The sequence below is a fragment of the Cervus elaphus genome, chromosome 9, assembly GCF_910594005.1.
Source record: "Cervus elaphus chromosome 9, mCerEla1.1, whole genome shotgun sequence".
Taxonomy (NCBI): Eukaryota; Metazoa; Chordata; class Mammalia; order Artiodactyla; family Cervidae; genus Cervus; species Cervus elaphus.
Window position 1 is genome coordinate 93196341 of NC_057823.1, and position 14229 is coordinate 93210569.

A 14229-nucleotide genomic window follows, 5' to 3' on the forward strand; every position below is an offset into this window, starting at 1 on the left:
CCTTTGTGTCTCCCATTTTCCCCCTTAAGAAACAAGAATGTCTACAGAAGTTACCATGTCTGACCCACCACTATATTTTAGGTGGTGGAGCAGGTGGGTGAGAAGAGACAAGTGGAAATGAGTGAACTCAAGAAGCTATGCTCAACGAAGGAACCCCATCTACACCGGGACCTGACTTAGATGATGCCGTTCTGGACTTCAAGATGATATAGTCATAGAATGAGACATATCACGGCCTTGGGAAGCGGTGAGTGCACTGTACACAGTGAAAGGATGGGAACCCCTGCAGGCTGGGGGGCAGACGGTGGCAGCCAGCCTCCCACTCTTAGGAGTCACGCCTCCATGATGTAACCTCCCACACTGGACCAGAGCTGACGTGTGTGACCAACAGTGAACAGCAGAAGCGACAGTATCACAGTTCCGCAACTGTGGCTTCCATCCTGCGTGTGCTCTCCTTCTCTCGGATCACTCACTCGAGAAAACCATGTTGTGAGCAGCCCTATGGAGAGAGGGGCCCGCGGGGCGGGTGAGAGAAGCTTCTGCCAACAGACACAAGGGCGCACGTTGGAAGTACATGATTCAGACCCGGTCAGACTACAGATGATGGCAGCCCCAGCCGACACCGAAATCGCAACCCTGCGAGACATCCTGAACGAGAACCTAGCTAAGTGAGAAGTTAAGAGTGTTAGTCGCTCAGTCGTGTCCGACTCTCTGCGACCCCATAGACTGTAGCCCGCCAGACTACTCGGTGTAGGGGATTCTCCAGGCAAGAACACTGCAGTGGGTAGCCATGCCCTCCTCCAGGGATCTTCCCAAACCAAGGATTAAACCCGGGTCTTCCACACTGCAGGTAGATTCTTTACTGTCTGGGCCACAAAAACCTAGCGAAGCTGCTCCTAAATTCCTGACCCTAAGAGAACATACAGATAACAGATGTTCTTCATTTTAGCTGCTAAATTTTAAGAAAATTTGTTACACAGCAATAGACAACATATATTCAAATCCCCAGCGAACTACTGAACATCACTTTAGCTCCCAGACTAATTTATTTTCATTATCACTGACTACACTGCTTACTGATTTTCCAATTCAGCAATAATTTATTTTCCATGTGGGAAAGGAGCTTCTTTTGGATTTACCAAAACAAAAATGCTGCTTCCTCCCAGTGTTTTTGGATTTTAAAAATAAAGGGAAATTAGCTTTAAAAACTCATTTTCAGTGTTAGGGATTGATCTGGCTCTAAGTCTTTCTTTGTTGAAAGAGAAAGAGAGAAAAACCTTATATTTTTAACTGGAACAGTTAGAAACACAAACACATATGCTTGTTTGGATAAAAATAATTATACTTGTTTTTTTTTTTATTGAGGAAAAATATTCAGAATAAATAAACTGTTTTAAATAAATAGCTTGTCTTGAATGATAAAATGGAATCAACTAGTTTCTCAGAAGTACTTGCAGTGTTCCTAAGGCAGATCAAATTTTCACCACTATAATCACTTGCACTGCTTCAAAATAATGAAATAATATCTGCAAAAAATAATACTTTTATCACAATTACCTGTGAAATATATTAGCATGAATTGATTTTATATTAGTCACCTAGAAAAAAGTAGGAAAATATCCCAAAAGAACAAGGTGCGGATCAAAAATGCTTTGCCGCTGGAGAGAAGAGGTCCAAAACTGTCTCCAGTAAGACCAACTTTGCTGTATCTTAGAACCAAACCTAGAGTCATTCTGTATAAATTCAGACCACAATCCAACCTACAGGAAAGACCCTACCATCTATCATTTTTCATTTCATTTTTCCTTCTTCCTTTCTTATACTTTCATGTACAAACTTTTTTGCTCAATCGCTTTAGATGGTATATAATCTAAAAGTCCTCTTTAGAGGCCTCTCTGATCAACTTCTTTCAAGTTTTGAGCAATTTCAGGTGATTCAACTTTAAAGTGGGTCTAAGGATAAGCCTCTTATCCTTATCCCTCAGAGGGCAGACAGACTGGAAACCACAATCACACAGAACTAATCAGACTGATCACATGGACCACAGCCTTGTCTAGCTCAATGAAACTATTAGCCATGCCATGTAGGGCCACCCAAGACGGACGGGACATGGTACAGAGTTCTGACAAAACTTGGTCCACGAGAGAAGGCAATGGCAAACCACTTCAGTACTCATGTCTTGAGAACCCCATGTACAGTATGAAAAGGCAAAAAGATAAGACACCAAAAGATGAACTCCCCAGGTCGGTAGATGCCCAATGTGCTATTAGAGAAGAATGGAGAAATAAAACCAGAAAGAAGGAAGAGACGGGAGCTAAAGCAAAAACACCACCGAGTTGTGGATGTGACTGGTGATGGATGTGAAGTCTGATGCTGTAAAGAACAATATTGCATAGGAAACTGGAATGTTAGGTCCATGAATCAAGACATATTGGAAGTGGTCAAATAGGAGATGGCAAGAGTGAACATCAACATTTTAGGAATTAGTGAACTAAAATGAACTGGAATGGGCAAATTTAACTCAGAAGACCATTATATCTACTACTGTGGGCAAGAATCCCTTAGACAAAATGGAGTAGCCCTTACAGTCAACAAAAGAGTCAGAAATGCAGTACTTGGATGCAATCTCAAAAATGACAGAATGATCTCTGTTCATTTCCAAGGCAAACAATTCAACATCAAAACAGTAATCCAAGTCTACGTCCTGACCAGTAATGCTGAAGAACCTGAAGGTGAATGGTTCTGTGAAGACCTACAAGACCTTCCAGAACTAACATCCCAAAAGATATCCTTTTCATTATAGGGGACTGGAACGCAAAAGGAGGAAGTCAAGAGATACCTATAGTAACAGGAAAATTTGGCCTTGAAGTACAAAATGAAGCAGGGCAAAGGCTAACAGAGTTTTGCCAAGAGAATGCACTAGTCATAGTAAACATACTCTTCCAAGAACACAAGAAAATACTCTACACATGGACATCACCAGATGGTCAATCCTGAAATCAGAGTAATTATATTCTTTGCAGCCAAAGATGAAGAAGCTCCACACAGTCAGCACAAACAAGACCAGGAGCTGACTGTGGCTCAGATCATGAACTCCTTATTGCAAAATTCAGACTTAAATTGAAGAAAGTAAGGAAAACCACTAGGCCATTCAGATGTGACCTAAATCAAATCCCTTATGATTATACAGTGGAAGTGACAAACAGATTCAAGGGATTAGATCTTATAGACAGAATGCCTGAAGGACTATGGATGGAGGTTCATGACACTGTAAAGGAGGCAGGGAACAAGACCAACCCCAAGGAAAACAAGTGCAAAAAGGCAGAATGGCTGTCTGAGGAGGCCTTACAAATAGCTGGGAAAAGAAGAGAAGTGAAAGGCAAAGGAGAAAAGGAAAGATATCCCCATTTGAATGCAGAGTTCCAAGGAAGAGCAAGGAGAGATAAGAAAGCCTTCCTCACTGATCAATGCAAAGAAATAAGAGGAAAACAAGAGAATGGAAAAGACTAGAGATCTCTTCAAGAAAATTAGAGATACCAAGTGAACATTTCATGCAAAGATGAGCACGATAAAGGACCAAAATGGTATCAACCTAACAAAAGCAGAGATATTAAGAAGAGGTGGCAAGAATACACAGAACTATACAAAAAAGATCTTCATGACCCAGATAACCACAATGGTGTGATCACCCACCTAGAGCCAGACATCCTGGAGTGGGAAGTCAAGTGGGCCTTAGGAAGCATCAGTACAACAAAGCTAGTGGAGGTGACGGAATTCCAGTTGAGTTATTTCAAATCCTAAAAGATGATGCTGTGAAAGTGTTGCACTCAATATGCCAACAAGTTTGGAAAACTCAGCAGTGGCCACAGGACTGGAAAAGGTCACTTTTCATTCCAATCCCAAAGAAAGGCAATGCCAAAGAATGTTCAAACTATCACACAACTGTGCTCATCGCACACACTAGCAAAGTAATGCTCAAAATTCTCCAAGCCAGGATTCAACAACGTGAAACAAGAACTTCCAGATGTTCAAGCTGGATTTAGAAATAGCAAAGGAACCAGAGATCAAATTGCCAACGTCCATTGTATCATAGAAAAAGCAAGAGTTCCAGAAAAACATCTATTTCTGATTTATTGATTAAGCCAAAGCCTTTGAATGTGTGATTCACAATAAACTGTGGAAAATTCTTTAAGAGATGGGAATACCAGACCACCTGACCTGTCTCCTGAGAAATCTGTATGCAGGTCAAGAAGCAACAGTTAGAACTGGACATGGAACAACAGATTGGTTACAAATAGGGAAACAAATATGTCAAGGTTTTATATTCTCACCCTGTTTATTTAACTTATATGCAGAGTATATCATGAGAAATGCTGGGCTGGATGAAGCACAAGCTGGAATCAAGATTGCTGGGAGAAATATCAACAAACTCAGATGACACCATAATTATGGCAGAAAGCTAAGAATTAAAGAGCCTCTTGATGAAAGCGAAAGAAGGCAGTGAAAAAGTTGGCTTAAAACTCAACATTCAGAAAATGAAGATCATGGCATCTGGTACCATTATTTCATGGCAAATAGATGGGGAAACAATGGAAACAGTGACACTTTATTTTTGCAGGCTCCAAAATCACTGCAGATGGTGACTGCAGCCATGAAATTAAAAGACGCTTGCTCCTTGGAAGAACAGCTATGACCAACCTAGACAGCGTATTAAAAAGCAGACATTACCCTGCCACCTAGGTCCGTCTAGTCAAACCTATGGTTTTTTCAGTAGTCATGTATGGATGTGAGAGTTGGACTATAAAGAAAGCTGAACGCCAAGGTATTGATGCTTTTGAACTGTGGTGTTGGAGAAGACTCTTGAGAGTCCCGTGAACTTCAAGGTGATCCAACCAATGAATCCTAAAGGAAATCAGTTCTGAATATTCACTGGAAGGACTGATGCTGAAGCTGAAACTCCAATACTTTGGCCACCTGATGCAAAGAACTGACTCACTGGAAAAGACCCTGATGCTGGGAAAGATTGAAGGCAGGAGGAGAAGGGGAAGACAGAGGATGAGATGGTTGCATGGCATCACCGACTCAACGGACATGAGTTTGAGTAAACTCCGGGAGTTGGTGATGGACAGGGAAGCCTGGAGCGCTGCAGTCCATGGGGTCTCAAAGAGTTGGACACAACTGAGCGACTAACTGATGGAAAACTGAGTTCATCGAACTCCTAACATTCCTCTGCTAGAGCGCATGAAACCTAATTGCTGATTAAGAAACAGAAAAGATCATAAATTGGTGTAAGTCTGCTCGAGTTGCCATAGCAAAATATCGGCTGACTCAAACAGAGGACTTTATTTTTCTCACAGTCCTGGAGGTTAGAAATCCCAGATCAAGGTCTGGCAGGGTTGGTTTTTGATGAGAACTTTCTTCTTGGCTTTTAGACAGCCACCTGTTTGCTGTGTCCTAACATGGTAGAGAAATTAATGAGATTTCAGATCTCAAGACACAAATCCTATCAGATCAGGATCCTACCCACATGAGCTCATTTAACCTTAATTACTTTGGTGGGGTTACAGCTTCAAATTATGTATTGTGAGAGATGCAACTGACTCGATAGCAATTAGAAAGTATCAGGGGATGTCATCATGTTTAGAAGCATTTGTGTTATAACATTCTTGATGCTTTTCCAAACAGCCTCAATCTTAGAAGAGAGGTTACTTCAACATCATCAGTTAATTTGGCCCTGCATTCAAATGCTAAAGCCATTTTTGGCCCTAATCAGAGGAAGGAAGATGGATAAGGCAATGGTACCCCACTCCAGTACTCTTGCCTGGAAAATCCCATGGACAGAGGAGCCTGGTAGGCTGCAGTCCATGGGGTCTCGAAGAGTCAGACACGATTAAGCAACTTCACTTTCACGTTTCACTTTCATGCATTGGAGAAGGAAATGGCAACCCACTCCAGTGTTCTTGCCTGGAGAATCCCAGGGACGGGGGAGCCTGGTGGGCTGCCATTTATGGGATCGCACAGAGTCAGACATGACTGAAGTGACTTAGCAGCAGCAGAGGAAGGAAGAAGCAGAGAAAGGAGATGTAAGGCTTTGGACAACTGTTGAGTTAGATGCAACAGTCCACACAAGAGATTATCGTCTCTTCTAACACCAATTACAAGTGCCCAGGATTCCCAAAGTCCATTCAGGTCTGATAACTCACTAGGAAGATCGGAACAACTGAATGAAAAATTTTTCTACTCATGACTATGGTTTAAGCACGATTAAAATCAGGGAAGGGAAAAAACATATTAGACAAAGTTGAGGAGAGTACAAACACGGAGCTTCTGATGTCTTCTCTCTGTGAAGCTGTGTTGTTGTTTAGTCGCTAGTCATGTCTGACTCTTTTGCAACCCCATGGAATGTAATCCATCAAGCTCCTCTATCCATGGGATTCTCCAGGCAAGAATACTATAGTGGGTTGCCATTTCCTTCTCTAGGGGATCTTCTTGACCCAGGGATCAAACCCACGTCTCCTGCATTGGCGGGCAGATTCTTTACCACTGAGCCACCTGGCAAGTCCCTCTGTGAAGTTCTGGATGTTACTCTCTTGCTAACTATATGGCATAATATGCACAGACTACTGCCAACCTGGAGAGCTTGCAGGAGACATGGTGTTCAGAGTTGGTTTTTTTGGGGGGGTGGGGTGGGGGATGGAGTCTGCATTGCATAGGCATGATTGACTGACTGCTCAAATGGCTGATCTCAGCTTCAAGGACAACTAATACCGAGGGAGTCTAAGTCCCTATACTAAGTCACACAGTCTTTCTGGCTATGGGCAGCCTCCACTCTAAATCATTCTGTTAGACAATGTGATCCAAAGTCCCCAAGCAAACCAAGACACCATCCAGATACTGAGGGCAAAAACCAGGCCTCTTTTGGGGCAAAGCTAAATTCCTTATCACACAGGACACAAGAGAAACCATTCAATAGTTTCTACTGGCTACAGAGGCAAGCCCAGAATCCTTATCACACCATACAAGCCTTCTCATAGCCTGTGTCTCTCCCTGCATGACCTGGTTCCTGTCTGTTTCATCAACTCCATCTCTCATAACAATCGAACTTTCTGCTCAAGTAGTTGCAAATTCCTTTTAGTTTTTAAAAGATACCACACAGCTGAGAGCTATTTCTTCTGTTTAGAAAGCTTTTTCATTTTATTTTTAAATGACTTATTCTGAAGTTTTCAACTTAGGTATCACTGTCTCTACCATGTCTTTCTTTTTTTTTTTTTTTTTTTCTTCTACCATGTCTTTCAAAAACCCCAGGTAAGGCATTGTGCCTCCCCCATACCATCCTATACATGCTTCTATCATAATACAAAACACTTTCTAAAATCTTGTCTTTATAGCAGACATCCCAACTAGCACATAAGATCCTCAAGTATGGGATCCAGACTGCCTTATAACCAGGCATCCATCTTTTACGGATTCAGGTAACCGAGACCCTGCCTAACTATCTCCCTGTTTTCCTTGTCTCATATTTCAGTTCAAGTAGATCTTGGGCCTCTTCCTGTCCCTGTATCTTCCTCCTTCTTCCCATCACTTCTGAGATAAGAGTCCAATCCCTGTTCACTAATACCTGTTGACAGATTCCCTTTCTTTTCTGCCAGTACTTCCCCTGCTTTCCTGATCTGATCCTTCCTCTCTGCCTTGACCTACCAATTCCTGGATCTGACCACTTAAGATAAATACTTCAACTACATTAATGGGTATTAAGCCAAATGAGCTGCGATGATGAATTATTTCCCAAAATACTTGAGTTACTGTAAGAGTCACTTCCAGGGTAATTCAAGTCAAGAGAATAGCTCACTTATCAATTAGCCAAACTTTTTAGTTTCTTAAACCGCTTTACCTTGACTTATAATTTTGGTCACATGTCTAGCTTATTCCATGTTCTAAACAAAGCACACAATACTAAGTTATGCTTTTCGGATGAAAAGGATATCACTCTCCTTCATTACCTTGGATGTTAACTCTGAATTTTTTTAAAATAGATGTATTGTCGCTGTCGAGCCACATATAGTATCTTCCCTGCCGCCTTCTTACACCGTATAACGTATGATTGCAATGATTAGCAGGGGATAGGAAAACCAGCCACATCCACAGCCATTAGCAGTTACACTGTTGGGTACTAGTTGCTATCATTTCCTTAATTAGCTACTAAAAGGTCTTAAGAGGCCCAAATTCACAGTCTTAGTCTTATCAACGCCTCTCTAACCACTAAGCAAATCAACCCTAAGTATATTATCAACCTAGACTACACCTGAAATTAATATCCAATCTGCTATAAAGAAATAGAAACATACAATAAATGCTTTGCTTGAATGATCTGTCTTCACAGTGATATTTTTCTCTACAGCAAAAATTATGTTATCTATATTGCAGTATCTATATAGCAAAAATGAACCATTCTCCAAAAAAAAGAGACAAGAACACAGTATCAGATCAAGTAGCAGAGCACTGCTACCTCTAAATTATCTTTAATTTAGCTATGAAACATTAAGCAAGTCAGTCATCTGCTACCTCATCCATAACAAATTCAAAGAATGATACACAAGTGTGGTACAATTTTTCATTCAGCACTTTAAATCAAAGCATAGCAGTTAACTTAAATAAGCTTTATAACTGAAAGAGCTAAATGCAGTACCCAAAAAGTATTTAATAAACTATAATGTAAAAAACATTCAAGTTTTTTTTTTAAAAGATGCATTACCTTGCACTAAAAAAAGTCCTTCCTTTCTTAAACGAATAAATTAAAAATAATTTTTAACAATGCTGAACACTGTTAAACTACAAAATTAATCATTAAATGACTCAATTAAACCTCACAGCTCTGTGGCTGGAGATGATATGATATATGGTCTGAACAACTTAAGTTTATTTCTGTGGGGTGTATACATCGCACACCCTCCAAATACTAAGCGTTGAACCAGATGAAGGGACATATGTTCCCTGGTATACAGTAGGTGTGGCTGAATAACTTAAGGCCTGGTGGCTGATTTCAGAACCACCTGCTGAAATACAACCGTGATTTGCCCTCTCAGCCTGTCCCCCACCCCATTCCAGGCTGTGGAGCTCTATCACTTTCTGTCATTTTGTTTCCAGATCCCCTGACTTCTCCTGTCAGTTCCAGGGCTTAATCCATTAATGTTACTGAACTCCTTTGCTATTCTCCATCTAGCCACATCCAACTGCTACCTAACAGGTCTTTTCCCTGTTTCTTCATCGTTTTTCTCTCTTCTGTTTCCTGCTCTTCTCAGCTACCAGAAAACAACACCACAAGAGCGATCTACTTCACAGCCACAGTCGGCTAATCAATACATTCCTTTCCATCTAAAGAAAAAGAGAAAAGAATCAAAGCAGGTCAGGATGATCTTTGGCTTTTCAGAACTTTTCATCACAGTCTGATACCCAGAGGTTCATTCATTGTTATAAAAGATATTTCATGGTTTCTTTTACTTCTAAGTTTGGAGTTACTACAGGTACTTGGTCTATAGAGAATTTAAGCTTTGATAATTATAGCATTTTAAGGTTAAAAAATTAACAGAAGACAAGGTGGCTGCTTTCTCAACCCTTAAAAAAATTTACTGCCAAAAACTTGCAAAATTTTCTATTAAGATCAGACCTTAAGGGGAGTTCCTGGGTTGCCTAGTGGTTAGGATTCTAGACTTTCACTGCCACGGCCTGAGTTCAATCCCTGGATGGGGAACTGAGATGCTGCAAGCTGTGTGCCACAGCCAAATACAAAAAAAAAAAAAAAAAAAAGATCTTAAAATAAATGATCAGTGCTCCAAAGAAGGACATAAAAATATGGCCAAAAATCAGATTAAAAGATATTTAGTATCACCAATCATTAAGGAAATCAAAACCACTGAGATATTACTTCATACCCATTAGGATGGCTATACTTTTTTAAGAGAGAAAATGTGTCTGGCAAGGCTGTGGAGAAGTGTTGGTGAGGATGCAGAGAAAATGAAACCTCTGCACTGCCAGTAGGAATGTAAAATAATACAGCCATTGTGGATAACAGTATGGCAATTTCTAAAAAATTAAACACAGAACTAGCACATGATTCAACACTTTCACTTCTGGGTATATAACCAAAAGAAATGAAAGCAGAAGACTCAAACAGATTATTTGCACGCTCATGTTCACAAAAGCATTATTTGCAACAGCATAAAGGTGGAAGCAACACAGTATTCACAGACAAATGAACAGATAAACAAACTGTAGTCTATACATACAAGAGAATGTTACTCAGCCTTAAAAAAGGAAGAACATTTAACATGCTACAACATACTTGAACTTTGAAGGCACTATGCTAAACAAAATCAGCCAGTCACAAAGGGACAAATGTCATATGATTCCACCTATATGAGATATCTAGAGCAGAAACAAAATTCATAGAGAAAGAAAGTAGACTAATGGTTGCCCAGAGCTGAGAAGAGGGGAGAATGGGAAATGTTTAATGGGTATGGAGTTTTGCTTGGGGAAGATAAAAAAGTTCTGGAAATGGATGGTCATGGCAGCTGCATAACAATGTGAATTATTAATACTCGATGCCACTGAAGTGCACACTTAAAAATGGTGAAAATGACTAATTTTATGTTATGTGTATTTTACCACAATTAAAAAAAAAAGAATGAAAAGTTGACATAAGTTAGCTTTTTTCACTTACTACTGTTATCTAGGGCCACTGTACAAACCAAATTTGATGCTAGAACAGACAGCACAAGTTATGCAAATATGCTAATGAGAGCTTGGAAACATCTCTACATATCTGAAAACATCAGATTCTCCTCACAGAGGTCTGTTGGGGAAAGCTGAGAAAAATAGGCTGTCAATAAAAAAGATCCCTCATGGTCACACTAATCACTGAATAAATATTCTTGAGAATTTTAAACACTGATGCCTGCATGCCTAGATCCTTGCTATTCCAAGATATACCAAATATATTCCTTTTCCTAGCCTGAAACACATATCACATACCTCCAGAGCTCACGCTCTGATTTCACCAAGATCTCTACTCAAAAGTCCTCTTATCAAAGAGGCTGACATTGACCACCGTATTTAAAAGAGCGTGCTCCATCCTTCTCTCTCCCCTCACTGTGCTTTATTTCTCTTCATAGCTCTTATCACTGTTTGATATATTTACTTGCTAATTGTCCTTCTCTATCAACTACAATGTAAATTTCAAAACAAAGACGGCCTCTTTTGTGTGCTATTGGAAACCCAGCACCTAGAACACCACCTGGTACACTGTTGCTGCTGCTGCTGCTGCTAAGTCTCTTCAGTCGTGTCCGACTCTGTGCGACCCCATAGACGGCAGCCCACCAGGCTCCCCCGTCCCTGGGATTCTCCAGGCAAGAACACTGGAGTGGGTTGCCATTTCCTTCTCCAATGTATGAAAGTGAAACGTGAAAGTGAAGTTGCTTAGTTGTGTCTGACTCTTAGAGACCCCATGGACTGCAGCCTACCAGGCTCCTCTGTCCATGGGATTTTCCAGGCAAGAGTACTGGAGTGGGGTGCCATTGCCTTCTCCGACCTGGCACACTAGGTGGCCAATGAATATCTGTTAATTGAATGAATGGATGGATGTTTACAGTTTCATAGGTCATATTGCCCTCTTGGCGTTGGTACTATTTTACCATTTACCAGCATTGTAGTAGCCAGTGCCTCAAAGCCATCCAGAGTATCCCTGGTTTAGGCTTCCCCATTAAGTTGAAGGAACACCTAGAGTCACATAGAAGCCCATAGTGGCATGTCAAAAAACTGCTTCTTGACTTACTTTCTAAATCAGTTCAGTTCAGTGGCTCAGTCGTGTCTGACTCTTTGCGACCCCAAGGACTGCAGCACGCCAGGCCTCCCTGTCCATCACCAGCTCCCTGAGCTTGCTCAAACTCAAGTCCATGGAGTTGGTGATGCCATCCAACCATCTCATCCTCTGTCATCCCCTTTTGTTGTTTGTTTACTAAATATATTAAATGAATACAGCGTATCTGTTCTTCACAATGAGGGATAAAAAATAAGCACGAAGAATGTATCTCTAACAATGCTTTAAGACAAAAAGATACGGTGAACTGGATCATATTTCACACATTTTGGTAAATGGTATAAGGCACACGCTAGCCTGAAAAACCATAGGATTTTTCCCTTTGCAACTTTTGAGAGGATTTGGGGTAATAGACAAATGCAATATAGTCAAAAACTAATCAATTACTTGGCATAACGAATACACACTCCGGAGCTCTAGCCGAATGTGTTGGGGGGAAGAAGACTGACTCCAAAAATATACCTAACTTTATTTCAAAGTCAAAAGTCTTCAATTCCGAATGCATCCCAGTGAAATGTCCCACCAGAGCTCATGCAAGTTGCAAGTTTTGAGAGCATTTTATAACTGCACTTTATAGTCTTCCGTCTGCAGCGAATGATAATTTTCGTAGAAAAATCTTTAACCAGAAAACTGCAATACATCCCCCACCCCAGCCCACCGCCCAACCTGAGAACGCTTAGGAAGGCCCACTACGCTCCAGTCTCCAAGTGGAAGGAGACTCATCCAGGGAACACACGTGTTCTGCCCCGCATCGAGAATGGAAACAGCAGGTGTTAAGCTGCCCATCGCATCGAGGTCCCGGGCAGAGGGCATAGGGGTGCGCAGGAATCGAGCTTGGCTCCCGGGGACCCTCCGGCCCCCTCCCGCGACAGCGACCCCCGCCCGAGCTGAATCCAGGGGCCGGCCTCCTCCTCTTCACTCCGGCCCGGGCCTGCCCCCCGCGGGCTCAGAGGCCGGCGAACGCAGATCCTACCTGAGCTCTGCCCCCAGCTGCAGGGCTGTGGGGGGAGGCGCGAGGAGGCGTGGCCTTCCAGCTCGCCAGTCGATCTCCCTCGTGCGGTTGTTATGACTTTCCCTCCCGGGAATCCGCGCCCCGATCAAGTTCAAGTTGCACTTCCGGGGTCCGCGGGAGACTGCAACGTCATCGCGCACGCGACGCCGACGGCCGCGACCGGCCGGAAGTGGGCGGGGCGTGGCCGCCGGCTTGGTGCCCGGGGCTGTAGGAGGGCTGGGATAGAGAGGTCTGTGGGAGGTAGAGAGTTTCCCTGTTGTTTCCCCGTGGGCTCTCTTCTCCTTTCTTTTACCCTTTTCTGCTGAAGTAAGGGACACTCTCCTTCCTGGGTGACTTTAGAGGACGGGACACCGTGAAGCCTCGTTCTCCAAACGGAATTTAAAAAAACAATTGCCAGAGTGCTCATGCAGCTAGTTGTCAACTCTCCCACACATGGTTTATCCCGCTTCATTCAACTCCAGGAATGACAGGAGGTGGGAAAGTCTAGACTGGAAGAGTAAATTTACCTCTAAATTATGACTTATGTAAAGTAGGTAGTTAAGCATAGGCTCCCTGACCCTGCTCTTTTTCCTATCTCCTGGCTGCTAATAGGATACATTGGAAAGAGCTGTATAAAGCTATGGTTCCCATTGCTAACAGTGAGTTGGATCTAAACTTGGCCTTTATGGCAAAAATCCCTGATAGTAAAAGTTACTCATGAAAATCCCTGAAAGTGAAGTCGCTCAGTCGTGTCCGACTCCTAGTGACCCCATGGACTGTAGCCCACCAGGCTCCTCCGTCCATGGGATTTTCCAGGAAAGACTACTGGAGTGGGCTGCCATTTCTTTCGCCAGGGGATCTTCCCAACCCAGGGATCGAACCGGGGTCTCCCGCGTTGCAGACACGCGCTTTACCATCTGAGCCACCAGGGAAGCTCCTAAGTGGTTCACAAAGTACAGAATACCTGACGTTAAGCATAGACTCAAGGTCTTAATTCTTATGTACACTTGAATGTGAGACCTCTTAGCTATTTTATATGTTAGAATGAAAAGGGAGTTTGTAGCTATCTGGGCATTTCAACAATCCTGATAAATCCAAAATGCAACTCAGTTTTGCTTAACCATTCAACAACATTTGACAAAGTTAATCACACCCTGCTTTTTGAAACTTGAAACAGCTTTTTCATTTGAATTTTGTGAACTCACAGAGTTCTGATTTTTCTTTGCTGGATTCTTCCTCATTTCTAAGTGTTAATGTGCCCCAGCGCTCTTCCCCTCTTGAGCCACCTTCATTCCCCAGGTGATCCCTTCTTTCCCGCCTTCGTCGTTTATATAGCATTACTATGCTGATTACTTCTAATTATGTT

The 14229-nt window shown here is 42.1% G+C and overlaps 1 protein-coding gene across 10 annotated transcripts in view; it reads right to left on the minus strand.

Annotated features, from left to right (window-relative positions):
* The window catches only part of FAM172A (family with sequence similarity 172 member A), a 394773-nt gene extending 381761 nt beyond the window's left edge, over positions 1-13012 (minus strand). For all 10 annotated transcript variants that reach the window (XM_043913602.1, XM_043913603.1, XM_043913594.1 and 7 more), the window contains exon 1: positions 12846-13012. The gene's annotated coding sequence lies outside the window, so the exon portion shown is untranslated. The remainder of the gene's footprint in view (positions 1-12845) is intronic.
* Between the last annotated feature and the right edge of the window lie 1217 nt (positions 13013-14229).